Source organism: Hibiscus syriacus, unplaced genomic scaffold (genome assembly GCF_006381635.1).
Source record: "Hibiscus syriacus cultivar Baekdansim isolate YM2019G1 unplaced genomic scaffold, ASM638163v2 tig00110328_pilon, whole genome shotgun sequence".
Lineage (NCBI taxonomy): Eukaryota > Viridiplantae > Streptophyta > Magnoliopsida > Malvales > Malvaceae > Hibiscus > Hibiscus syriacus.
The window spans coordinates 6377676-6404575 of record NW_024062685.1 but is presented as its reverse complement, the minus strand read 5'-3'; the positions used below and the strand labels follow the sequence as shown (position 1 = coordinate 6404575).

The window sequence follows — 26900 nt, the reverse complement described above, 5'->3', positions numbered from 1 at the left end:
ACTAAATTTAAGAAATATAAAATTTTATTAAATACTTAGTACTTTTTTAGTCAATTAATAATACATGTATGCTCTTATAGACAACTACTCGAATCTAAAACGTTTAAAAAGAAAAATATATAATTTTGATATTGAAATCATTGAATAAATTTATATATATATATAACAATAGTGTGAATTAGGGATGGGCATGTGACCCGAACCCGATGGGTTCCGACCTGATCAGGTTGGGTTTTTAAAAAAAAAATCAGGGTTGGGTCGGGTGTTTTTATGTGGTGTTTGAGTTGGGTTGGGTTCGGGTTTAGGATGAAAAAAATCCGACCCGACCCGACCCAGAAAAATATATAATTTTATCTTATATATTTAGGAATAATTACAATAATACCCATCTATATATAATATTTTTTTCAATTAAGTCATTATTTTTATTGAATAAAAATATTTTTTTATTATTTCGGGTCGAGTCGGGTTTTTATGTCATTTATTTGGGTCGGATCGGGTGAAACCTTATTTTAGTTAGGTCGGGTGGACCAAAAATCCGACCCAACCCGACCCATGTCCATCCCTAGTATGAACCGTCCAAAATTGTCTCATCTAATATTTGGGGACAACGTGAGAGTAAGAAATATTCATCTAGCAATCCATATATTGAATCTTCAAGGTTCGTTGATTGGATCCTACTCTTATTTTTTTATATATCATTTATTTAATGAAACTGGTGTACACAACAGGAGACCAGTGGTCGATATATATATAATTCAGGTAGGTACGTGTTCATATTAGAATTTGAATTATCTTAATTGTTCATTTTAATGGAGGTGTTTAATCTGAAATTTTATTTATGTCTATCTTATATGAATTTTTTTTGTTATTAATATATACATGTCCACCCTAAAAAATATTACTAGATTCTTCACCGTAAGAGACCAGGGGAATAAATTAATACTCAACTATTTCAACATTAGGTTGGATTTAGTAGGAACATAGGGTATTAAACTAATTGTATTCTAATTCATACACATGCAGAACACTCGAATAATTTAACCTATCACAATAACTAATGTGTTTTTATGAAATTTTAAGTTTTGGTCATTAATTTAACATTTAAGTTAGTCGGTATTTCGCATGTCAGCTGCTTTCTATTGAAATTTTACCTATTTTTATGGTTTTTTCTTTTAAATAACCAAATATATAATTACAATTAATGAAAGGTCAACCATTTATGTATTATATTCGGACCAAACATACAAAATGGCATGGGCGTGGCTAAGATGTATGAATGACGGCTTTAAGGATAAGTATGAATGTCGGCGTTGAAGATAAGCATTAGGCATCAGGCATGCGTGAAGAATAATTGTAGAGGAATTACAAGCCGTGGGGTTTAAAATAAGGATAAACTATGTATTTCACTCATTTATTTTGTTCATTTTTTTAATTTTTAAGATCATATCTAATGTTATATTTTGTTTCGTTATAACCGATCGTTGTTAAAAAATAAACAAAGTTATTAACATAGTATATTTTTATTTTTTTTCCAGTGATAATATGACATTATTTTATAATGATATATCAACGTCACCGTTAATTTTCTAATAACGGATAACAAAAATATAATATTAAATATGATTTAAAAGATAACTGAAAGACCAAAATAAAACCGTCAAAATATATAAATGGCTAAATATATTAGTGATCGAAACTTTATTTGAAAAGGAACCGTAAAATTAGATAAATGACTAAACATGTAGTTGTGATATTGAAGTGATTTATCATATCAACGTCTTTTTATGTACTTATATTTGTGTGTAAGTACGGATGTAAAAATTTATGTTAGGGATGATAAATTTATAAAATATTAGGGAGATACAAGATTATAAAATTTTAGAGAAAATGAAAACATATTTTAAATATAAAATAAAAACAAAATATCTAAAATATACAAAAGTTAAAAAAATTTAGGGGAGCGATCGCATCCACTTACCCATGCCTAAGTCTATCCTTGCTTGTGTGTCGTTAGATTTCAACCCGAGCTTTTGTTCAATTTAAGTGGAAGCAAATATCATCCCCTCGAGCACAAACCAACTTAACTTGATGGTTAAAGGAATCATTATTATTTATTGAAGTCACGAGTTCGAGCACCAACGACTGCAACAAGATGATTGAGCGTTCGTTGTCACATGGTTGGAAGTATTTAGAACAAATACTACTTTGTAATCATCTTAGCTTAAAAAAACACTATCCCTCGAGCTCAAATCGAGCAATAATATTTGTTCTTATTTTTTTGAGGTCTCATGTTCGAGCAATTGGAATACTAGATATGTGAGCATTCAAAGTCAAATACTTAAGAGTTATCTTTAAATAGATATTGTCTAATACTTATATAAGTACATACAACAAGCACACGACATTTTTTTAATAATTTATCAAACATGCATTAAAATTATCTTAAAAGGAGAAAAAGCTCGCATAATGTGTACTTGAGAGTGTTCTCTGTGTATATAAGCCAGGTGGCGTGGGGATTGTCTCAGAAAAGGCGGATTAATATATAGTTAATATATAGCGTTATTGGATACATTATAATATATTTAATAAATTCGGTTTAGCGTTACCAGAAATATTGAGTAATAATAATGTAGTAGGTCTAAATCATGAAGAAATATTAAAAAATTAGGCAACCGACAAACTTAGTTTGTCGGTTTGTGTCGATACAAATGAAAAATGTGTCGCTCTATAGTAATATTATAGGTAAAAATATGAAAAAACTGGTCTCGAAATGACAAAACCGGTAAAACGCTTCCAGATATGTTGAAAGTGTCGATAATTTAATATAAGTATCGACACTTTCTGAATTTAAAAGAGAAGAAGTTATAGCACCTAAAAAGTGTCGACACTTTATGAAAATTTATCGATCCATAACAATATAACATGTAAAAATATGACAAAACAGGTCTCAAAAATGACAAAACCGGTAAAAAGATACCGGATATGTTGAAAGTGTCAATAATTTAATATAAGTATCGACACTTTTGGAATTTAAAAGAGAAGAAGTTATAGCGCCTATAAAGTGTCGATACTTTTAAAAAATGTATCGATCCATAACAATATAACATGTAAATATATGATAAAATCGGTCTCAAAATGCTACCGGATATGTTGAAAGTGTCGATACTTTAATAAGTACGCGTAATAAATTATCGATACTTTCAAAGAAATAGGTAAATATCCTATCGAAAGTATCGACACTTAACATAAAAGTATCGACACTTAGGTAGTTGTATCGATTAAATATAAATAACATATCCGGTGTAAATATAAAGGCATAGCTAAATTTCCTCTGAAAATAGATAGAGTTTTTGAAATCGAAGCGTAATTGTTGTTGCATTTCAGAAGGCGTTTCTACGGCGAAGTTTTGTTTGTTTGTTGTTGCAGTCAAATCAAAAGGTACGTTGTTGAAACCTTGATTTTTTATTATTACAGTAATCGGAAATAGGATTTTTATGTGTTGTTGTTTGGGGTTTTCGAAGTAAATAAGCATTTGTGACCAATTACATGTAGAAAGTGATATTCTAGGTAGATGATAAATATAAATATCAATACTTTTATTTAATATTATAGGTAGAAAATGATATTATAGGTAGAAAATGATATTTTAGGTTGTATAAATGTGCCGATACTTGTTGTAGTGTCCATTCAAATTACTTTGAAGACCAATAGTTTTACTACAAAGAGTGGTTATTGATTTTTGTATATTGAATAAAGTGTATGTAAGCAGTATTTGATTTGATTTGCGCAAACTGATATATGAAGGAAAAATGAAGTCAATGGGTGAAAAGCAACCAAAGGGTGGATATATGTACTTCTTGTAAGTATTAATATCTTTTTGTTATTATTGTTAAAATGGTAATTGGATTAAAGTATTTAAGAACTTTAAATTGATTACAAATTTTAAATGTTGACAGTATGGCCGAATGCAAAAGGATGAAGGAAGATGACACACACAGCGGTTCGGTATGTAAAATGAAATTGACATTGAGTATTATTTAGTGTTAATGTATTGATTAAGAAACGTTTATGCTTAATATTAGGTGACAGAAGATGTGAGGTCGAAATGGAATTCTATGAGTGATGCTGAAAAGGAACCTTACATCACACAGTCAAGGAATGATAGTAAAGAATACAAAGAACGGATGAAAGCACATGAAAAGAAGGTATTCATTAAACTTGTAAATATGTTGATACAAGATATATAAGAACAATAACATTATATATTGTTAAAAAATGTAGAAAGTGTCGACAAGGTGCAGCATAAAAAGGGTGAATTCATTAATTGAACACCTTAAAGAGAAGGATCAATTGAATGTGCTGAGGGAAATGGGGTTTGGATCATTGATAGGAGTAGGGGATCGACCAATTCAGAGTGAATTGTGTCGATCCTTGATGGAGCAATTTGATGTCAAACAATGTATTGCTAAATATGGTGATTATTTATTCTCTCTGAGGGTATCGACTGCTGCAGCCATCTTGGGGGTACAAAACAAAGGCAAAAGTGTTGTAGAAGTCTGTAGGAGTAAGAACTGGAAATCACTTGCCTCCAAATATGGTTTGAATCAGAAGGTGAGATATGTTGAAGTTGAAGAGGATATCAAAAGTGTATCTTACGGGGGGGATGACCTGAAGGCCCGAGTTCTATTGTACCTTGTCGGGATATTTCTTTGTCCAACAGGTGGTACGTTAACGAACAAGGACAATATGAAGCTCATTTGCGATGAAGGCTTGAAGGGTGAATTCAATTGGGCTGAATATGTCCATTCGATATTGATTGAATCAATAATCACCTTTCAAAATGGCAACCAGAGATACCTCAAAGGGTGCACAACAATCTTAGAGGTAACTGAGTTGAAGAATGTTTTTATTTTTTTATATAAAATGATAGTATAGTTATTATATAAAATGATAACTTTTATTATAAATGCATATTGCACTGTTCGATTTTTGGTCAGGCTGTGATAGTTTGCCGGCTTATGAAAGAAATAGAGTGGCATGCATCCGTGCACGGGGGAAGAAAGAGGTGGTTAGAGTGATGGCAAAGTTGAAGTTGGATAGACCGAGGAAGCTAGAAATGGTAATAAATGTAATTAAATAATATTAAAAATATAATCAATGTCGTAATACAAATTTAATTTTGAAGGTTATTGTCAAGGAGGCAGAGGAGGTAGATGAGGCAGAGGAAGCAGACGAGGCAATGGAGAAGGAAGAAGAGATGGTTGGAGGATTGGATGACGGTCGGGGGGATTACGGTGAGGGAAAACAGAGTAAATTCGACATTTTGATGTCTGAATTGGCTGATATTAAAAAAATCCTTTTTGATATTCATAAAAGATAATCAAGAGTCGAAGAGACACTTAAGAGGCATAAGGGGGAAATGGAAGGAAAGATAGATGTAGTGGTGAATGAAGTTGAGGTGTTGAGGGAACTTAATCTGTTGACGGGTGGAAAAATTGATGTAGTTGTCAAGGAGGTTGTGGAATTAAGGAGTGAACTTACGGGGGTGAAGGAGGTGGTTGAGAAAAACTTGGATGAAGGGGGGAAATGAAGGGCGAAACAAAAGAGATGAAGAGCTATGTCGAGCAAAAATATGATGAACTGAAAAAATTTGAAGAAGAGAAGATGGAGGAAGAAGAAAAGATAGAGGAAATGAGGAGAAATGATGTCACTAACATCTATACACCGGAGAGTGTTATAGATGCAGATTTGGATTCGGAATGTCCTGCACCCCAGAAGAAGAAGCAGAAGGTAAGTTGAATAAAAGAAAACTTAATTTGATTTTTATCATGTTGTTATGACAAAAATTTGTATGCAAAACTGTAGGTTGAAAAAGCGGTTATTCCAAGTGGAATTGAACCGGTCGAAGCTGCAATTTGTAATTATTTATGGAATAGTAGGTTAGAATCGGGGTAAGTTAAATATATTACTTTGTGAGTGATATTTAAATATTTCATGACAATATATTAATCCTAATGATTCATACAGATGTTCTGTAATCTCAATGGGAAATGAATACGCTAGTGAATCCGACGATGCAACGTTGAAGCCTAGTGAATGGGTTGGCGGTGTGGTAAGTAGACATCGATTAAAAGTTAAAACCTATTGAATATATTCTGATTGTGTAATTAATTTTGTTAGGTTATTGATTTTCTCGCCTGGACAGTATGCTACGATTCTAAAAAGTCAGGTCGGATGATTGGCTACATTCTATACCACTTAGCGGTGAGTTAAATTAATAAATGTTGAAAAGTAATGTTATAGACGGTAAATTAATAATGATTGTCACATAATTATAGCAACAGGCGTTGGACAACGCCTGTAATGTTGAGGGTATTGTGAGTTTTTGGGGTCCCATATTGCATAACTATATGAAATTCACCAACTGTGAGAAGGTAAGACACCATACGAATAAGCATAAATGATGTTTTTGGATATATAATGTTGAATTTTGTCAAATTGGGTATGAAATTTGTTACAGATCATGATCATAATAAACCACAATAATTCACATTGGTATCTGTTGGTGTTGGATATGGTAGATCGTGTTGCAACTGTATATGATAGTCTGTTTACTTCTGAAGCAGCTAAACAGAGAGTGAATGATGCTAAGAGATTGATATGTATGAAAGGAAATTATATAAATTTTAATGCATAATTTGTTTGGATCATAACTTTATATTTTTTAATGCAGATGAAAATATTAGATAGTTATAATAAGAAACGCATTTGGGTAGAATCATGTGGATCTCTAGGAAATTTCCCCTTGCAAAGATTCAAATTCACGGAGCATAAGATAAACGAGCAATCGAATGGACATGATTACGGCATTTATGTGATGATGTGGATGGAATCGATCAGTTCTAGAGGGGCTACTGATGATTTTGTAAGTAGAATTAAAAATTAGTTTGCGGTTAAATTGTTAAAAGTCGTAGATTGAATGTTGTGGTCTACAATACTTAATGTACTGACAATTTGAATATAGGTTGTTGGAGAATGAGATCGTATGCGAATATTAAACGATCTCGTAAGCCACAATAAAAATCAACTAAGAGTGAAGATGACAAAAGTTGTCATGCTACACAATAATAACAAAAGGAATGGATGATGTAAATGTAGGGTTAATTTTGTATAAGATTTTTAATTTTGTATACGATTTATAATTTTGTATGTGAATGTAATTATGTATGAGATGGGAAAAGTTATCCAAATGTTTTTTGTACATGTTTCTTATACACAGTAGGAGTCATGTTGATAGTTACGATAAATGGAGATTGTTGTTTGCATTATTCCAAATGTCACTAACATAATTGTCATAATGTGCGGGACTGAATGGCCATTCCATATTTAGGTATGTTCAATAACTACAAAATGCAATAACTTTAAAGTAATAGGTAAATTTACAATGTAGTTGGTTAAAATAGAATATAATAATGACAAAATTAATAAACACAAAGATTTGATTCCAACATTTTGTCCAAGTATGGTTCTCAAACTTAATAGGTAAAATATACCGGTTTAGTGAGAGAATGGTAAACTTATGTGTCGATACATTTATAACAAGTATCGATCCCAAAATCATCGAAACCCATAATTATAATGTAATAGGTAAATTAACAAAGTAACAGGTCTAAATATACCGGTTTATGAGAAAATAGGTTTACAAACAATAACGACACAAATAAAACAAGTGTCGATACTTTTGGTCCATAATGTATTTCAAAACCAAGTGTACTAAAAAGTGTCAATACATTTATAACAAATGTCAATCCCAAAAACATCGAAACTCATAATTATAATGTAATAGGTAAATTAACAATGTAACCGGTCTAAATATACCAGTTTTTGAGAAAACATGTGTACAAAAAGTATCGACACAAACAAAACAAATGTCAATACTTTTTGTCCAGAGTGTATTTTAAAAACCAAGTGCACAACAAAGTGTCGATATATTTATAACAAGTGTCGATCCCAAAAACATCAAAACCCCTAATTATAATGTAATAGGTAAAATAACAATGTAACCGACCTAAATATACCGATTTTTGAGAAAACATGTATAAATAAAGTATCGACACAAAAAAAAACAAGTGTCGATATTTTTTGTCCAGATTGTATTTCAAAACCAAGTGCACTAAAAAGTGTCGATACATTTATAACAAGTGTCGATCCCAAAAACATCGAAACCCATAATTATAATGTAATAGGTAAATTAACAATGTAATCGATCTAAATATACCAGTTTATGAGAAAACATGTATACATAAAGTATCGACAAAAATCCAACAAGTGTCGATACTTTTTGTCCAGAGTGTATTTTAAAAACCAAGTGCAAGAAAAAGTGTCGATATATTTATAACAAGTATCGATCCTAAGAACATCGAAACCCAAAATTTTAATGTAATAGGTCATTTTGCAATTATACCGGTTTAATTTGAAAACATGTCACCATAATGTATCGACACATTATTAACTTGTGTCGATACCTTTTTAAATTACTCATTTTTTTCATTCATTATTTATATGATACAAACTCCAAATCAAAAAACCATGAACCTAAAGGCAGAAGAGAACTCATCGACTTTGAGGAATACCAGCGTTCATAACTGTTACGATAAGATATTCAAGTAGATTTGTCGATATTTTTCCATAAATTAGGGTTTGTTTGATTTGCAGATTGGTCTTTTTTTTCCTTAATGTGTTTTTGTTCCAATGTAACAACATCCACACCCAAAATGGCTCGAAAACGTCAGCGTCGGAAGCGGGGTATTTCTCAAAACTCTTCTCAACCCACCTCTTCCCAACCTAGCTCTTCTCAACCACAACCTCCTTCTCAAACAATCACCACTTCATGAGGAAATCAGGTCGTTCGAAACTGACAACTTTAGATCCGATGCGGAGAAAGAAAGATGGCAAATGAGTTTTAAAGTAAGGAATATTCGTCCCGAACATCTCATTGACTTGGGTTTCTTGTTCGATGATAAATATGATTTTAGTTTTAAATTCACGTTTACATCTTAAGGTTGGCTTGAATTCCTTGGTGTAGAACCAAAATATTACCCCAACCTAGTTAGAGTCTTCTACAACAATGCTTCCTTCGAGTATGAGCCTAATAAGAGTAATATAATAGGAATTAATACCCATGTCATGGGGAAGGATATATATATATCTCCGGAAACTATTGTGAAGGGTTTAGGTGTAGCGAATAAAGGGGATTCAAATGAAAATGATATAGACTGGTCTATAATTAAACGGGTTGCTAGAAATAGTCTAATTCACCTAGATCTAGAGTTGAGAGTGTTTCAATGACAGTAAATATTCCATTCGGATGGGTCTATCTATCTCTTCCATGTTACAAGTGTGACAACCCTATCAACTCACAACTCAGTTTTGTACTGAATCAATATTGTCTTTTACCGTCTTTGTGGTTCATAACGCATGTTAATTGTACAGTATGAATCAATTATGCAATTTTCATGTTCAATTTAACATGGCATTTCATTTTCATTTCATTTATAATTAGAGTTTTAATTTGAATTTCAATTTGAGTTTGAATTTAAATGTAAATTTTGGCTCCACTATAAATATTAGCCCTAAACCGAAATTCCATCCATCCAAAAAACAACTTACTCAACGGATGCATCGGGAGAAAACATCAAATTCCATTTCTAAGGTAACAACTTACATTTTTCAAATATCAACACTAGTGATAATGTGCATAATGAATTTGTTTTATTCATTCGTGTCGATACATATTGTCCATAATGTATTTCCAAACCAAGTGCACGACAAAGTGTTGATACATTTATAACAAGTGTCGATACTAAAAACATCGAAACACATAGACATAATGTAATAGGTAAAATAACAATGTAACCGGCCTAAATATACCGGTTTTTAAGAAAACAGGTATACATAAAGTATCAACACAAATCTAACAAGTGTCGATACTTTTTGTCCATAGTGTATTTTAAAAACCAAGTGCACAACAAAGTGTCGATACATTTATAACAAGTGTCGATCCCAAAAACATCGAAACCCATAATTATAATGTAATAGGTAAAATAACAATGTGTCCGGCCTAAATATACCGGTTTTTGAGAAAACATGTATACATAAAGTATCAACACAAATCCAACAAGTGTCGATACTTTTTGTCCAGAGTGTATTTTAAAAACCAAGTGCACAACAAAGTGTCGATACATTTATAACAAGTGTCGATCCCAAAAACATCGAAACTCATAATTATAATGTAATAAGTAAATTAACAATGTAACCGGTCTAAATATACCAGTTTATGAGAAAACATGTATACATAAAGTATCGACACAAATCCAACAAGTGTCGATACTTTTTGTCCAGAGTGTATTTTAGAAACCAAGTGCACAACAAAGTGTCGATACATTTATAACAAGTGTCGATCCCAAAAATATTGAAACCCCTAATTATAATGTAATAGGTAAAATAACAATGTAACCGGCCTAAATATACCGATTTTTGAGAAAACAAGTATAAATAAAGTATCGACACAAATCCAAAAAGTGTTGATACTTTTTGTCCAGAATGTATTTTAAAAACCAAGTGCACAACAAAGTGTCGATACATTTATAACAAGTGTCGATCCCAAAAACATAGAAACCCATAATTATAATGTAATAGGTAAATTAAAAATGTAACCGGTCTAAATATATGGGTTTATGAGAAAACAGGTATACATAAAGAATCGACACAAATCCAACAAGTGTCGATACTTTTTGTCCAGAGTGTATTTTAAAAACCAAGTGCACAACAAAGTGTCGATACATTTATAACAAGTGTCGATCCCAAAAACATCGAAACTCATAATTATAATGTAATAGGTAAAATAACAATGTAACCGGCCTAAATATACCGGTTTTTTAGAAAACAAGTATACATAAAGTATCGACACAAATCCAACAAGTGTCGATACTTTTTGTCCAGAGTGTATTTTAAAAACCAAGTGCACAACAAAGTGTCGATACATTTATAACAAGTGTCAATCCCAAAAACATCGAAACCTATAATTATAATGTAATAGGTCACTTTACAATGTAATCGGTTTAAATTTACCGGTTTTATGAGAAAATAGGTCTAAATAATGTATCGACACTTTATTTATTTGTGTCGATACTTTTTATCCATAATGAATTCCCAAACTATGTGCACGCTTAAAGTGTCGATACATTTATTAAAAGTATCGACCCTAAATACATCGAGACCGAAAATTATAATGTAATAGGTCACTTTACAATGTAACCGGTTTAAATTTACCAGTTTTATGAGCAAATAGGTCTACATAATGTATCGATACTTTGTACATTTGTGTCGATACTTTATGTCCATAATGAATGCCAACCAATGTCCACGCATAAAGTTTCGATACATTTATAAAACTATCAACCCCAAATACATCGAGACCAAAAATTATAATGTAATAGGTCAATTTACAATGTAACAGGTTGAAATTTACCGGTGTAAATAGAAAATAGGTCAACATAATGTGTCGACAGTTTTTAAATTTGTGTTGACACTTTTTAAAATTACGCGTGTTTTTTTTCCTTCATTATTTATATACAAAACTCAAATCGAAAAACCCTAAAGGCAGAGAACTCTTCCACTCCAACGGTGATGACCTTCAAATGGAGCCCCAGTGTATCAACATTGAAGAAAATCGAAAGCGACCAGTAAGTATCAATGCATTCATGTAATTGTTCTTAAAATGGTAATTGGATTCAAGTTTTTAAGAACTTTTAATTTATTAAAAATTTCAAATCTCTACAGTCTGACTGAATGCAAAATGATGAAAGAAGCTCATAATCATGTTGACTGTATAGCCAATAAAACACCCTTTCAGGGTCTAAATGGTAAGATAGGAATTGGTAAGACAAGCTTCTCTTGAGGGTTTAAGGACTAAATCCCTACAAAGTAAGGAGTACATGATTGAACATTACATTAAATAGTTGTATTCAGTTGTTGAATAATTGTTTTTAATTTTATACGAATATAGTTGTAATCTTCAAACATGAACTCCTTACGTTGGAGGGATTCAGTCCCTAAACCCCCAAAGAAAGCTTGCCTTACCAATTCTTAGCTGACCATTTGGACCCCCAAGTTTTATTGGCTATGCAGTCAACATGATTAACCTGGATAATTTGAAGTTGACGGCGGATGGAAACGATCAGTTCTAGAGGGGCACTGGTGATTTTGTAAGTGGAATTAAAAATAAGTTTGCGGTTAAATTGTTAAAAGTCGTAGATTGAATGTTGTGGTTTACAATACTTAACGTACTGACAATTTGAATGTGAATGTAATTATGTATGAGATGAGAAAAGTTAACAATAACAATAGGTTGTTGTACATGTTTCTTATACACAGTAGGAGTCATGTTGATACTTATGATATATGGAGATCATTCTCTGCATTATTCCAAATGTCTCTAACATCATGTGTTGGACTGAATAACCATTCCATTTCATCTTCAAAAAAATCAGTTGAAGTAGACTGCGTGCTTGTATTCAAACCCAGCTTGACTTAAGGACATGTTAGTTTGTTATGTCCCTCACCGTTGCAGAACCCACATCGCCTAATTTTCTTCTCGACCTTGTTCTTTGTTACTTCTTTTCGCTTGCGTTGTTTTCGTTGAGGGCCGTGAACGTTGTTTAATACACTACTTTGATTGACTGAATCATTCAAACCAAACGAGTTCTCAAATTCTTCTATTAGTCTTTTCATCTCATCTCTTGCGATTTTGAAAGACGCGTCTGTCTTTGATGCAGCGTAGCATAACATACTTGTTGTTGCACGTAGAGAAGCAAACTTTGGCATTTGCATTATTTCTGGAGGCACATTCAAATCAACAAAACTGGGTGCAGAAGTCTTCGCATCCTTAGTCCACTTACTTTGAATCAAAGACCCAGGCAAATATGTGTAATCCAAGTGCTTCAAAACGTGAAGTTGATGGCGACATAGAAGTCCAACGGTCTCGAATTTTTTTTATGAGCAATTTAGGGTTTTTGTACGAGAATCAAAACTAATTTCAAATGTCCTATTTTTTCTTTGTACTTTTTCAAATAAAAATATTAACATCCATCTGATAAGGACTGAATCTCTTCCTGAATCCAGTACAGTGTCTCCCGTTGAAGTTCTTCTTAGAACACATGAAAAGATTCGCGCGTAAAAATCTCAGAAGCATGACTTTCAAATTCAACCAGTTTTGTGATCTGGAAGGGCTTCGTCTGGGAAATTAAGTAATCCACTTTCAACTCGTTCAGACGTATTCTACTAACTCCATCTTTAATAGCACAAACAACATCTAAATAAGTCTTCTTGTGTTTCAGTGCAATTGCGAGTGAAGCATTCATATACGTGCACCTTTGTGTTGAGCGAATATTAGTAAAGAAATGACCGGTTAGATATGTTTGTGCCTATAAGTGTCGAGTATTTCCCTTCTCAATCACCCATAGATGCTTTTCGACGTTGAATTCTAAAACAACTTAATGCCATTGAATATCAAATTCGTCGGTTGTCCACCAGGAAGCCATGCATTTTGAGAATACTGCTGTAAATTTTGGGTCACCAATATTAGCTTGTGCATTGCGAGAAAGAAGCCAAGAACATAATCTATGCTTAGCATTAGGGATAACAGATTTGATAGCCCTCTGCATTGCCCTATCCCCATCGGTGACAATTGAAATAGGCGATTTGTTCATCATGGCTTCTAAAAAATTATGTAGCAAACACAATTGTGTTATGGTGATGATTGACACCGACAATAGGCATAATTGGTCGACCGTACAAATTATTTTTGTACGTTGTGTCGAACGAAATTACATAACCGAAGCATATGTAATCTGATCTCGATGTAGAATCCAACCAAATAAGATTATGCAACGCTCTTGATTCATCTACCGAGTATGTCACAAAAAACCCGGGATCATCATGTTTCTTATAATCAAATAAGCAATAAGTGCATTCACATCCCCATCGACGATTTCCTTTGCTTTACCTCTTTAAAGTGCATTGTAGAGGTCTTTATGTGTAAATCCAACATTATGATAGCCCCCTGCCTGTTGCGTTAAATAGTTCATTACTTGTGACGTGCCAACACCGACCTCTTTCAATGTTATTGCCTCATTGATATCAGCCTTACTTACAACTCTATTAGAACGCATAAATGGTATCATAGCAGGTGTGCACAATGCATGATTATGTTTCTGATATGACTTACTTATAACCCACTGATCGTTTGTATTTGTTATTGTAACTATGACTCTAGCCTTGCATCATGTTCTTGTGATCGGCGTATGAGCACGTTGACGATCAACGGTATTGACTTTTGATTCTCGAAACCCTTCTTTCGAACAACAAAATTCTTGTGTCTTCACACTCTTTTCCATGTCAAGCCGTGATGTTCCCCGACGTGCACTAAACTCATGTTCTCGTGTGAATCCCCTGTAAAAGTACCAAGCTTGATCACGTGAAGAGAAGAGCTTACAAACTAATATGTCAGATTCATTAACATTATGTACTTCATGGCATTCATCGGTTGGCTTAACATTGACTGCACCAGTATGATCCATGGCAAAAATTTTGTTGTGCAATTTCAGTAGTCCCAACAGGAGTTGATGGAGATGTAAGTAAAGGTTCATTGAACAACATGTTTCAGTGGTGCTTTTAATAGGATGTGGTATTGATAGTGGTAGTTGAAGGGTGGGTACAATATTAAATTTGCAGGACATATTCATGTATATACAATAACTACAACATTCAATAACTCTAAAGTAATAGGTAAAATTACAATGTAGGTGGTAAAAATATACTTTTTTAATGACAAAATTAGTAAACACAAATATTTGTTTCGATACATATGTAAATATATGTGTCGATACATTTTCCAAAAGTATTGACCCCAAAAACATCGAAACAAATAATTATAATATAATAGGTAAATTAACAATGTAACCAGTATACATATAATGGTTAATTATAAAACAGGTCAACATAACGTATCAACACTATTATAATTTGTGTCGATACTTATTGTCTATAATGAATGGCCAAACGACAGACACGCGTAAAGTGTCGATACATTCACAATGTAACCGGTAGAAATATATTGGGTTAATGAGAGAATAGGTCAACATAAAGTATCGATATTTTTTAAATTTATGTCGATACATTTGTCCAGACGAGGTGTACGCATAAACTGCCAATACATTTATAAAAAAGTATCAATCCCAATACATTGAAACTGATAATTATTAACAGGTTAAAATGTAACCGGTAAAAATATACCGATTAATTAGCAAATATGTCTACATTATGTATCGACACTCTTTAAATATGTGTCGATAATTTTTTTGCAAAATGAAAGCACAAACAGCTGCATGCATAAAGTGTCGATACATTTAAAATTTTATCGATCCCAAAACATCGAAACCGATAATTATAATGTAATAGGTTAATTTACAATGTAACCGGTTGAAATTTACCGGTTTTATGAGAAAATAGGTCAATATAAGCGCTACCTATTACATTATATAAGCGCTACCTAATATGTTATTGTACTTGATAATATTTTCGGTTAAATGCCTATTTTATTATATAAGTGCTACATATTACATTATATAAGCGCTACTTAATATGTTATTGTGCTTGATAATATTTCTGGTTAAATGATAAAACATAACCGGTCTAAATTTTAATCGATCACTTTTTTAACTGATGACGTTATTTTTTAACCGTTTTTTAGACACCGTACAGCAGAAGTATCCGTGGCGTAGAGGATATTACCTACCTCACATGTTATTATTGTGATGACGATGACTATATTTGTGTTTATCTTGTCTTAGATTACCTTTTTATCACACTACTTTTTGCTGGGTGTTGTATCATTTCCGTCTATACTTCATCTAGTGGTTTGCATTTGATCACCAGTATATCGTCAAGCCCAGCCCCCATATTTGCTCACAAAAGTCTCATAAAATCACATAATTGATCTAATTAAGATGACCTATGATGACAAAATCTATTATTATTCGAAATAATGATATGAGGCGAAAACGAACCTTAGAAAAAAAAAGAAAAAATTAAATTTCTTAAATATTAAAACAAATTAAACGGAAAAATAATCTTTGATTTTGTTTGGAAACAGTTAAGGCATGTCGCTAAATAATTTTCTTAAGATAGATTTTCGGTTAGTGCTCGAGATCTTTGATTGTTTGTCTCTCAGAATACAACAACTAAATGATGAACGAACAATTACACAAACTTTCAAAGTCACTATCATTACCTTCGTCTATTGTCGGAAAACTATGGAGGAGGAGATAAAATATTTTTTAAGAACGAAAGAATATATTTTTTTTAAGAAAGTAAAAGTTATTGAATTCTGAGATTTTTTTTAGCATAGAAGATTAGCATAAATAGAGGATTCTTAAAAGGAGAATTTACTAAAAATAATGTTATTAATTTATATTCGAACTCTAAAAGATAATATTTTTACCTTAAAATATTCAAAATTATTTAATTATCTCTAATATTAAAAATTAAATAAGTAGATAATAAATATCTATTTAATTTGACATATCCAAAATAATAATTTTCCTGTTAATATTTAAATTAAATAATATCTTTTAATTTATAATATTTAAAAGAAATATGAATTTAATATAAATATTAAATTCATCAATTAAATTCACTTGTTGTTTCCAACAGAATCCTCTATGATCACTACACACATAATTCACGAGTTAATTATATTATATATTCTCAAATTATAATTCATATTTTAAATTAATTTTAATTTTTTTAGATATTATAATTTAATTCTCAAGTTATTACTCTCAATTTAAAATGGTTCTAAACTTTTGAACATTCTAATTTAATCTTAATATTATAGTTCTTATTCTAAATTGATCTATAAACTTCTGAACATTTTAAATAACATATCGATAGTTTGAAGATAAAATTGGAACGTTCAATTGTTTTGGGATCAATTTAAAATGAGAATCATAATTTAAAGATGAAATTGGAATGTTAAAAAATTGACAACCAATTCAGAACATGAATTATATATTGAGGATAAAATTAAAATATTCAATAATTTAAGATCAATATAAAATAAAAATAATAATTTAAACACGTGTACAATTAATTTTGTAATCGACTCTTATACACTAATTTTTTTAATCTATCGGACGAACAATTATCAATCTCAAACTTCCTTTGTATATAAATATTGGGACTAAAGATAGAATTAAGATTAAATACTGAGAATAATTAAAATATTTAATTTTAAATAAAAATAATTAACTCTCAAACTTTTTTTATATTTAAGCCTTTTAATAATATAGAAAAACAAAATCAAATTAAATATTAATATATATAATTGTACATAACTGAAGTTTATATATGGTATTATAAATTTATGAACAATTTGTGTGTAAAATAACACTAAAAAGGTGTATTATTGAGACATCAGATCCCATACAAAAGGCTTACGTTCATATTCTTTTTTCTCCAAAAGTATCCATCAAACCAAGACTTACAGAGTTGAAAATTTACCACATAGAAAGTAAATGATTATGCTGTGTGGGCATTAGGCATCACTAGTTTCAAAATGAATCAATCGCAATCCTTGAGCTGCAGGTTGGAAAAAAAAAAAAGGTCGCACAGCTTTAATATACTATTAAAAAAAATTGTTACTGTTATTATTTTTTAACATTTCTGATAAAAAATTATCTAAGATATTATTTTTTACCTAAAATATTAATATTTTTTAACATTTTCGATAGAAAAAAAAATAATGTTTTAGGTAATAATTTATCAAATATATTAACAAACCTGATAAAGCACCCAATAATATAATTTTCGGTAGAAATAATAATATTTAAGGTAATTTTTTATTAAAAATATTAAAATAAATAACATTTTCAATAACGTATTTTTTTAATCATATATTAAACTGACGAATGTGAGACTTCTAGTGTAATAAAAGGTTGTAAATAAACAAAGATGACATGAACATAACTAGAAAACATCGTTGTGGTGAAAGAGAGGTGAGGTTTGGTGGAAGGCGGTCCGAGTTCAATGAACATACATACAGCCACTACACTTTCCCGAAGCTTCTTGTGACGAAGCTGGTATAGTCAGTTTTCATACTGACCCACGGTTCGGATTCCCCTAATTGCGGGCCTTTTTTTAACTTTGTTTGTCGGCTTGTCTTTTTGTGTATCCCCTGCCACTCACTCTTCTTTGCTTTCTTGGGAAATAAGTTTAGTGAGTGCTCGAAATTTATTTTTATTATAACGATATAATTATAAGATAATATTTATTTAAATTTTTTTAATTAATAATAATACATATTTATTATGAGTTTAATCACTTAAATATTTTTTTTTTAAATAAAATAATATTCTATTTTATTATTATATCCCCGACTCTAAGGGGTGTTTGGGTTGAGCAATGGCCAAGGGGTCAAGATGGGAAGAGGCCCAATGTTAGATTTAAAAATAGTTCTAGAGAAAAAAGAAAAACATATTAAGACAAAATTAGAAAAGTAAAAGAACTAATGTATTGCTACTCCCTCATCAATCACGTACGCCTTTATCAAAAACACAAAAAATACTCTTAAGCTTTATCAAAAACCTTTGAATTACGACTGCTTCATCACTATCATCTGAAACTCTTCGAATTCTCTGCTTTCTCTCTCTTCAAGATCCAAAATTCAATTATTAAATCTCTACCCACCATTGCACTTATGGAAAATTCCTTATTTCCCAAAAAATTAAACCGTTATTAATATCAAAGCTCCTAAACCTTATCTTATGAATGGCAACGAGATTTTTTTTCAATTTAAATAGGGTCAAATCACAATTGAACAATGTATCACTCAAAAGTTTTATCCTCAATCAATTGACGTTTATAAGAAATATTAAGACTTTAAGGGTTTTAGACCGGAAAATCTGTTGTGGGTAGTGGCGAATTGGCGGTATTCGATCAAAGAAAAAATGAAGAGACCATAGTCTACTATTTTTCCTAGGGTCCCAAAAAGATCAAGACCGGGGCTGATCATTAAACCTATTCACAAGATTTTTTGGGTGTTGAAGGTTGAACGAGAGAATATTGAAAAGTTTAGGATAATATGGGTTGAGCCTTGAGCGAAGGATTTTAAAATAGGCCAAGTTGTGGGTTTTCCTAATCCGTTTTTGACAAAAAAATATTAGATGAATCTTGCTTACCACGTCATTCGTGGTCCAATCAATAATAATTTTCTATCTTATTTTTTTTCAGTGTGAATCTTCTTCTCTTTTATACATGTAAATAAAGTGTGGGCATGATGTGTATCATTTACGGAGACCATAAATGTCACATAGATGACGAGATGAACCAAACTATGAAATAATTTCTCATTTTCAACACACTATTAAATCCATTGAACATCCACACGTTTTTACGCAATATCAAGTGCTCGTTCTTCAAATGATTGCATTAGCCATTGAGTTAAAAAGAGCCCAACACCTTTAAGAAAACCCAACCCATAAAAGCTCATTAAAGCCTACACATGTGTTTCTTCAACAACAACAAAAAATCTACGTGTAATATATGCATTTGAAATTGACCTGAACCCAACAAGTTCTAATTTAATCTGACTCGATCAAATTATTATATTAAGTCAGATTGGAGTTTAGGATGAAAAAATATGATATGATCCATTATAATATTATAATTCTCTCATATATATATATATATTTAGAGATAATTGTAATAATATTTTTTTATATTATTTTAATTAAATCTTTATTATATTAAATAAAAATAAATTTTTTATAGATATATATTTAGATCGGATCGTATATAATTTTTATGCCAAAAATTGAATCAGATGAAGCTCTCATGAACTCGAGTCGGGTGAAGAAAAAAGGTTTAATATTATAATCTTACCTATGACTATCCCTATACATGTGTTTCTTTTCATATACAATAATTTTATTTTATTTTTATTTAATTTAATTCATATTTATTTTTATTCATTTAATTTGGTTATTATCTCTTAAAATCGTCCACAACCATTAATAATTTTAACTTATGATTTTTTTCAAAAACGTGTAAAATGATGATTTTATCAAAACCATCAACCTCTAATAATTTTATTGAAGTTGTTAATATTTAATAATTACAGTAAAATTCTCTTGTATCAATAATTTCTTAAACTTTTTATTTATTTTAAGGTACATATTACATGCACATCATAATTATATTAATATAAATTAATTTTCCCGATACTTTAACGTTTTCTATTAAGATAAGATGATCATAAAATAATATTTATTTTAAATACTCATAATCATTCGACAATAAACGTTCAGTCACCTTACTGCAACTATTAATACTCGAACCTATGACGTCTAAGAACAACAACGATTACTTTAGCAACTAAAGTAAGTTAATTCGTACTCTGATATTTTAATTTTGAACATTAGAACTATGAAACATTTAATATATGAAAAATTAAAACTTTGTAAAATTTAATGATGGGCTAACAATATGGGACAGAATGAGTATTTTCTTCAAAAAGAAAATATTTTCTTCACATGGGATGGGACCTCGAGAAAGATATAGGGAACATGTTTACGTGTTACATTGATTATTTATTTATTTAACAATTTAATTAGATACTGTTATTTTTATTATATTTGATAATATTTTAAATTAAATTGTCAGAAAAATCATTTATGAATGAGTTTCGATTTTGGTCCTAATTTTGCATGACCATTTATTTATATAATCATTTATATAATGATTTATTTGTATTATATTCGATAGTATTTTAAATTAAATTGTCAGAGTAATCATTTATGAATGAGTTCGATTTTGGTCCTCTTTCCGATTTGTATATTTTTTCCATTTTAATTCTCAAATTTTAATAATTGATTAAGTTCTTAAGTGAAATCTTTTATAAATTAATAACTCTCCATTTCTTTATTATTTCTTTGGCACCTGAGAGGACTTGGTATTTAGGGATGCAACGGGCCGAGTATTGGTCTCCGTCCCCGTTTAAAAAACACGTATCCGTCACCGCTTAAAAAACTGCGAGGAAACGGGTATCCCCATTTAGCATAAACGTGTATCCCCGTTTAGCATAAACGGTTATTTAAACGAGTATAGGGTCGGGTATCGGGCCGGATATATATATTTAAATTAAATATATAAATATTATATATATATTTAAATTAAATTAAATTTATTAATATTATATATATATATATAATTATTTTTAATATTTATCGGGCCGGGCAATCGAGTAATCGGGGCGGGGATTACCAAACCCATCCCCGTTCCCGTTTATCATCACCAAACCCAACCCATTTAATTAGATTTTCGATTTTCCCCGTCGGGTTCGGATTTTTTTACTATCCGTATTGCATAAATCGCTCCACTAATCATAAAATATAGGCCTCAAAAGTAAATTAGAATATTCATTTATACTCTTGTTGTTTTTAATTAATTAAACTAATTCAATACTTTTTTAATTAATTACTTATATGGTAAACTACACATTTAACACCTAAACTATCAACTTTAGTATGTTTTAGTATCTAAACTTTTAATTTTTCCAAAAATCATATCCAAAATTTAGATTTTGTTTCATTTTAGTATCCATGTTTTGTAATTTAACATTAAGGCTTGAGAAGAATTGAAAGTTCTAGGTACTAAAACAGATCAAAACCGATAGATTTGGTACTAAATACATTAATTTTTTAATGGCGGATACGAAAATGAAACAAAAACAAAACGTTCAGTATGATTTTGAAAAAATTAAAAATTTATATATTAAAATGGATCAAAACTGATAGATCAAGTACTAAATGTATCGTTCACCCTTAATTATAAAACACTTACTTTGTATGGTTTACATTGTAAAATATAAAATTATGATTTTCATTTTCATTCAATCAAAATTTAATCGAGTTTTTTATTCAACAGAACACAGTATCTAAATGTTGCAGAGTACGTGGAATATCAAAGTGGATTGATTGAATTTTACTTGAATTTAATCCTAAAGTTTTAAGGCCATGTTGGGAGAAATTATTAGATGATATCGGTTCGTTAGTTGGCGTGGGGAATTGTGGCCCTAGTAGTTATCTCTATGTTTATTGTTAACTGTTTGCTTTATTGCTAACTTATTGAGTTGGTCGTTTTCTGTTTCTTAGCACTACATGCAGAATTTCACGACATTCATAGTGAACCTCATGAAGCAGGAGAAGCTTTTTGCACCTCAAGGAGTCCCAATCATCATGGCCCAGGCAAGTACATCATTGAACTTGAAAATTTTCCATTTTAGAACCAGCTGATCCGAGCTGTGCATTAACATGTGCTCCACCCTTCTGTATTTTTTCGTTTTATTACTTTATATTACATCTTTATCATGATTCACATGTGTGACTTTCAAAATTGTTGGATCATAGTATTTGATTGATGATGATGGATGCATTGAAATGCAATGGAGAAAATGGTGATATAGGGATCCAATCTGCTAGCATACATCTTCTCTAGTTCCACTTGAATACAGAAATCTATACATGGAGGGTACTCTCCTCTAATTCTTGACTTCAAGAAGTGCTATGCTATCGTTCGCAACTTTTCAATGTAAATCACATAGTTCATTCATGAAGAATTTATCAGATATTATTTTAGGATTTCTATCCTTAACTTCTATGACAAAGGAACTTGTATCGTCTTCCAAGATGTTGACAACTTTTACAATTTTGAAATTGTAAATTAAAGATTCCGTAGTGAGTTATAGAATCTAATAAGATAAATTATGATTTGTTTACTTAGAGTAGTGTTTTTGTTAGAAGACTATCCTATTCCTTAAGATAATGAGTTGGTTTACATCATACAAATTGTATGTTTTCCTTTAATGGAAGTGTGAAAACATTTAAGTAAAAAATTCATGAAATATTACTAAGAACAATACTGGATAGCAGTCAACTTTCTAGTTATGCAGTATGAGTAGGTGTACAATACTGATATATTGAAAGGATGACGCATCTACAGGGTTTACCCATAGGAGGAAGAAGAGTGTTGCATTAGTTGTTGCATCTCTATCTGCATCTCAAAGCATTCGTTATATACATGGTTACTAGAGTAGCAGCTAACTATGGTTGTGCTGGGTTGGTTTTCAGGATCATTAAAACTAGGTGTTTTATATTCTCTATTATAACAACTTTATGCTTCTTGCTTAATGTTTTCCATCTTTAAAATTTTAAATCGGTTCATGGTTGTTTGCACTAAAAGGAAATTTTCATTTTGTTTCCTATATAATAAAAAAATCGATCTATTTATCAAAACTAACCCATAGATTTCTGTGTTTCTTATATTTTGCAGATTAACACCTGCAACTCCTTCTGCTGTGATCAATTCACACCTAATTCTCCAAACAAGCCAAAAATATGGACTGAAAATTGGCCTGGATGGTAATATTATAGTTTACCATATGTTTGAATTGTTTAATTTAAACTCCCCTGATGATATATAACCTTAAAGAAGAAACATAAAAAGTTTTACCGGAAGGGGAACCTTTTGATAAGCACACTAAATACGTGTTTAACTGGAGCTATACTTCTTTCAAACATGTTCTTTATATTTTACTGGTGTTTCCCTCCCAATTAAAATTCTTCTTTCATTAGTTTTTTGACAAATAACCAATAATTGTATGTATGTATATATATGAACAATTGATTTTATTGCTCATTCATCTTTGTCAAAAGATATACAATATGTTAACGATAGAGCTATCAAAGCTGAACTATGCATGAAAGACCTGCTGAATCCGATTATTTGACCATGAAAAATCAACAATGCAAACTATCCAAACTTGAGGTGACTGTGAGCTCAAGTTAACTGAACCTGAGATGTCTTGAATCTAAACAACTTGAACTTAAACCGATTAAACTTAAACAATTTGGATCTGAAATGTCCTAAACCATGAAACTTAACTCCGAATGACCCGATTCGCCCTCCCAGTTGTCACCGTTAGTTAAAATTATTGCTGTTGGAGTTGATCATTAGAAATGTTTGTTTCTCTTACCTAGAGACACAGTACTTTTTGAAACACCCACGAACAAATCTCATATGGTTTCTTTTTAGTTTTGCTGCAATCCGTATTTTGCTTTTCCAGGTTTAAAACATTTGGAGCGAGAGATCCTCACAGGTCAGCTGTGCTAGTCAATCTTAGCTTAGATATCATTTTGAACAAATTTAGTTAACTTATTAGTGATTTCTTGATCATCTTGTTCCTTAGCATATGATTATATTTTTTCTGTGGTATGGTATAATGGTGGAACAAACTTTGGTCGAACATCAGGTGGAGTGGTGGACCTTTCATTACAACTAGTTATGATTATGAAGCTCCTATTGTCGAGTATGGTAAGCGGTTTTACTTTTCATTGTATCTATCAGTAAGTGTATTCTCTTCTAGATAGCCAGAGTATCTAACTATTTGGTGGATTCTCTTTTAAGGTTACCTGGTCTTCCAAAATGGGGACACCTAAAGGAACTGCATAGAGCTATAAAGTTATCTGAGCATGCATTGCTAAAGAGTGAACCAACTACTTTATCACTAGGTCCTTCCCTAGAGGTAAGCTTTCCCTCTTTACAAATTTTTCCTCATAAATTTCCAGTTAGCATTTTTTTTCTTTGGATGGGATTTCATTTATTATCTTAAATTTGCACATTTATGTATATCTTGTTGCCTTTTCCTTCAAAATTCCTTCTATGCATTAAAATTAATCCCTAAATTTATTAGAAACTCAGTTGTCACCTTGTGTTCTTATATATCATGTTCCAATTTGAAATGTCCGTTTAAATTCATATTAACTTAGGACAGCACAAGTACTTGGTAGAAAATTATTGTGTTCTACAAATCATACCAGTTTAAATTGTTTACAACATTTTAGCCAGGTTGATGAGAATAGCAAATATTTAAATCATTTTCAGGACAAGAAGAGAAGTTTTAATTATACTGTGATAGGGTAGAATCTCTTATGTCATTAAGCCTATATATTTGAGTCACTTGTTTCCTCCTTTTTCTTATAAAACTTACTTTAAAATTTGGCTGATCTATAAAACATAATGTATTTGGCAGTTTTGCAGACGTATATAGAACTTACTGTATTTATTAATGACCCAGATACACTATTCCTTTCAATGACTATCATTATCTAAACGACCACTTCATGCAGGCTGATGTATATGATGATGGTTCAGGAGTATGTGCTGCTTTTCTTTCTAATATGGATGATAAAACTGACATGAATATAGTGTTCCGGAACGTTTCATATCACCTGCCTGCATGGTCAGTCAGCATTCTGCCCGACTGTAAGAATGTTGCCTTTACCACAGCAAAGGTAAATTTCCATTTTTCTTTTTAATATTTCCTCAAGTCAATGCTTGAACATTTCATCCATTGCCTAATGTCAACAGGTAGGTTCCCAGGCCTCCGTAATTGAAATGGTACCTGAGGAGTTGCAGCCATCGGTCGCATCACCAAGTAAAGGCTTGAAAGGTCTTATATGGGATATTTTTGTGGAGAACGCTGGGATTTGGGGAGTGTCTGACTTCACTAAAAATGGTTTTGTGGATCATATAAATACCACTAAAGAAACTACCGACTACTTGTGGAATACAACAAGGTTCGTATTCCTATGTGCATCAGCCTATATTTTTGCCTTTTAGAGTTTAATAGGATCTGGATGACTAAAGGATTGACAAGGAAAAGGCATGCGTTTCTGTAAAGTAGAAGCTCCTCATGTTGTTCTCCCATCCTTGGATTAATGATAGAAACATGGTATTCATAGGTGTTTGAATTTACTCATTTTATCTCTTATCACTTAATTGTTTGTCTTAATGCCTCATAGTGGTTCATTGTTTCAACTAGCTTTATTTGGAGCTCTGGCCTTTCTAAGCTTGTAGTTAGCATAGAAACAAATTGAAGTATATGATAAATTAGTGCTACGCTAATTTTTATAATTCTTTTCCCAATTAAAATCATCATGATGTGATATTTTTTCATAACTCCATAACCTTCTTCCATTCGAGAAACAAAGTTTCTTATCAATAATATAGAAGCATTTTCTCAAATGAAAATTTTAACAAGATAGACTTCGTCTGGAATGCTAACATAACCCAAATTCAACATTGTTATGGAGTGCTATGCCTTTAGTATTGTCTTGGGTCTATTATATTCTAATATAGCCTTGCCAGCTAATAGTATTAGTATCCTTAAATTGCAGTATAATTATTGGTGAAGATGAAGAATTTCTGAAGAAGGCAAACCACCCAGTCCTTATTGAGTCAAAGGGTCGTGCTCTTCATGCTTTTGTGAATCAAGAACTTCAAGGTTATTATGGTGTTACAAAATGCCCTTTAGTTATTGGATATCGTTAATTGATTTATTTGCAAGTTATTATTTGTATGACATATAATTGCCTCAAGTTTTCTATGGGTCTATAATGTGGAAATACTTGCAATAAATTTTAAAAAACCTGCTGATATTTTACAGGTAGTGCTTCCGGAAATGGCTCACATTCACCCTTTAATAGTGGACATACAAGGTATTTTTCTTTATTTAGCTTGAGCTAGAATACATTCTCTTCATATTTTATTTGATTGTCAAAGTTTTGATAGTGCTACACTATCAATCTGATTAAAATTTGTGGGGATAATAGTTGGTAGTTGAGATTTGCGTCCAGAACTTGCTAGGATGTCCTCCATCGGTCGTATTTTCAAGTTGGTCCCCATCTTGAAATATTTCATCAGTCTTTGGCATAAATTTA

The 26900-nt window shown here is 31.2% G+C and overlaps 1 pseudogene; it reads left to right on the top strand.

The window, feature by feature from the left end:
* The window catches only part of LOC120118330, a 52417-nt pseudogene that overhangs the window by 9982 nt on the left and 15535 nt on the right, over window positions 1-26900 (top strand).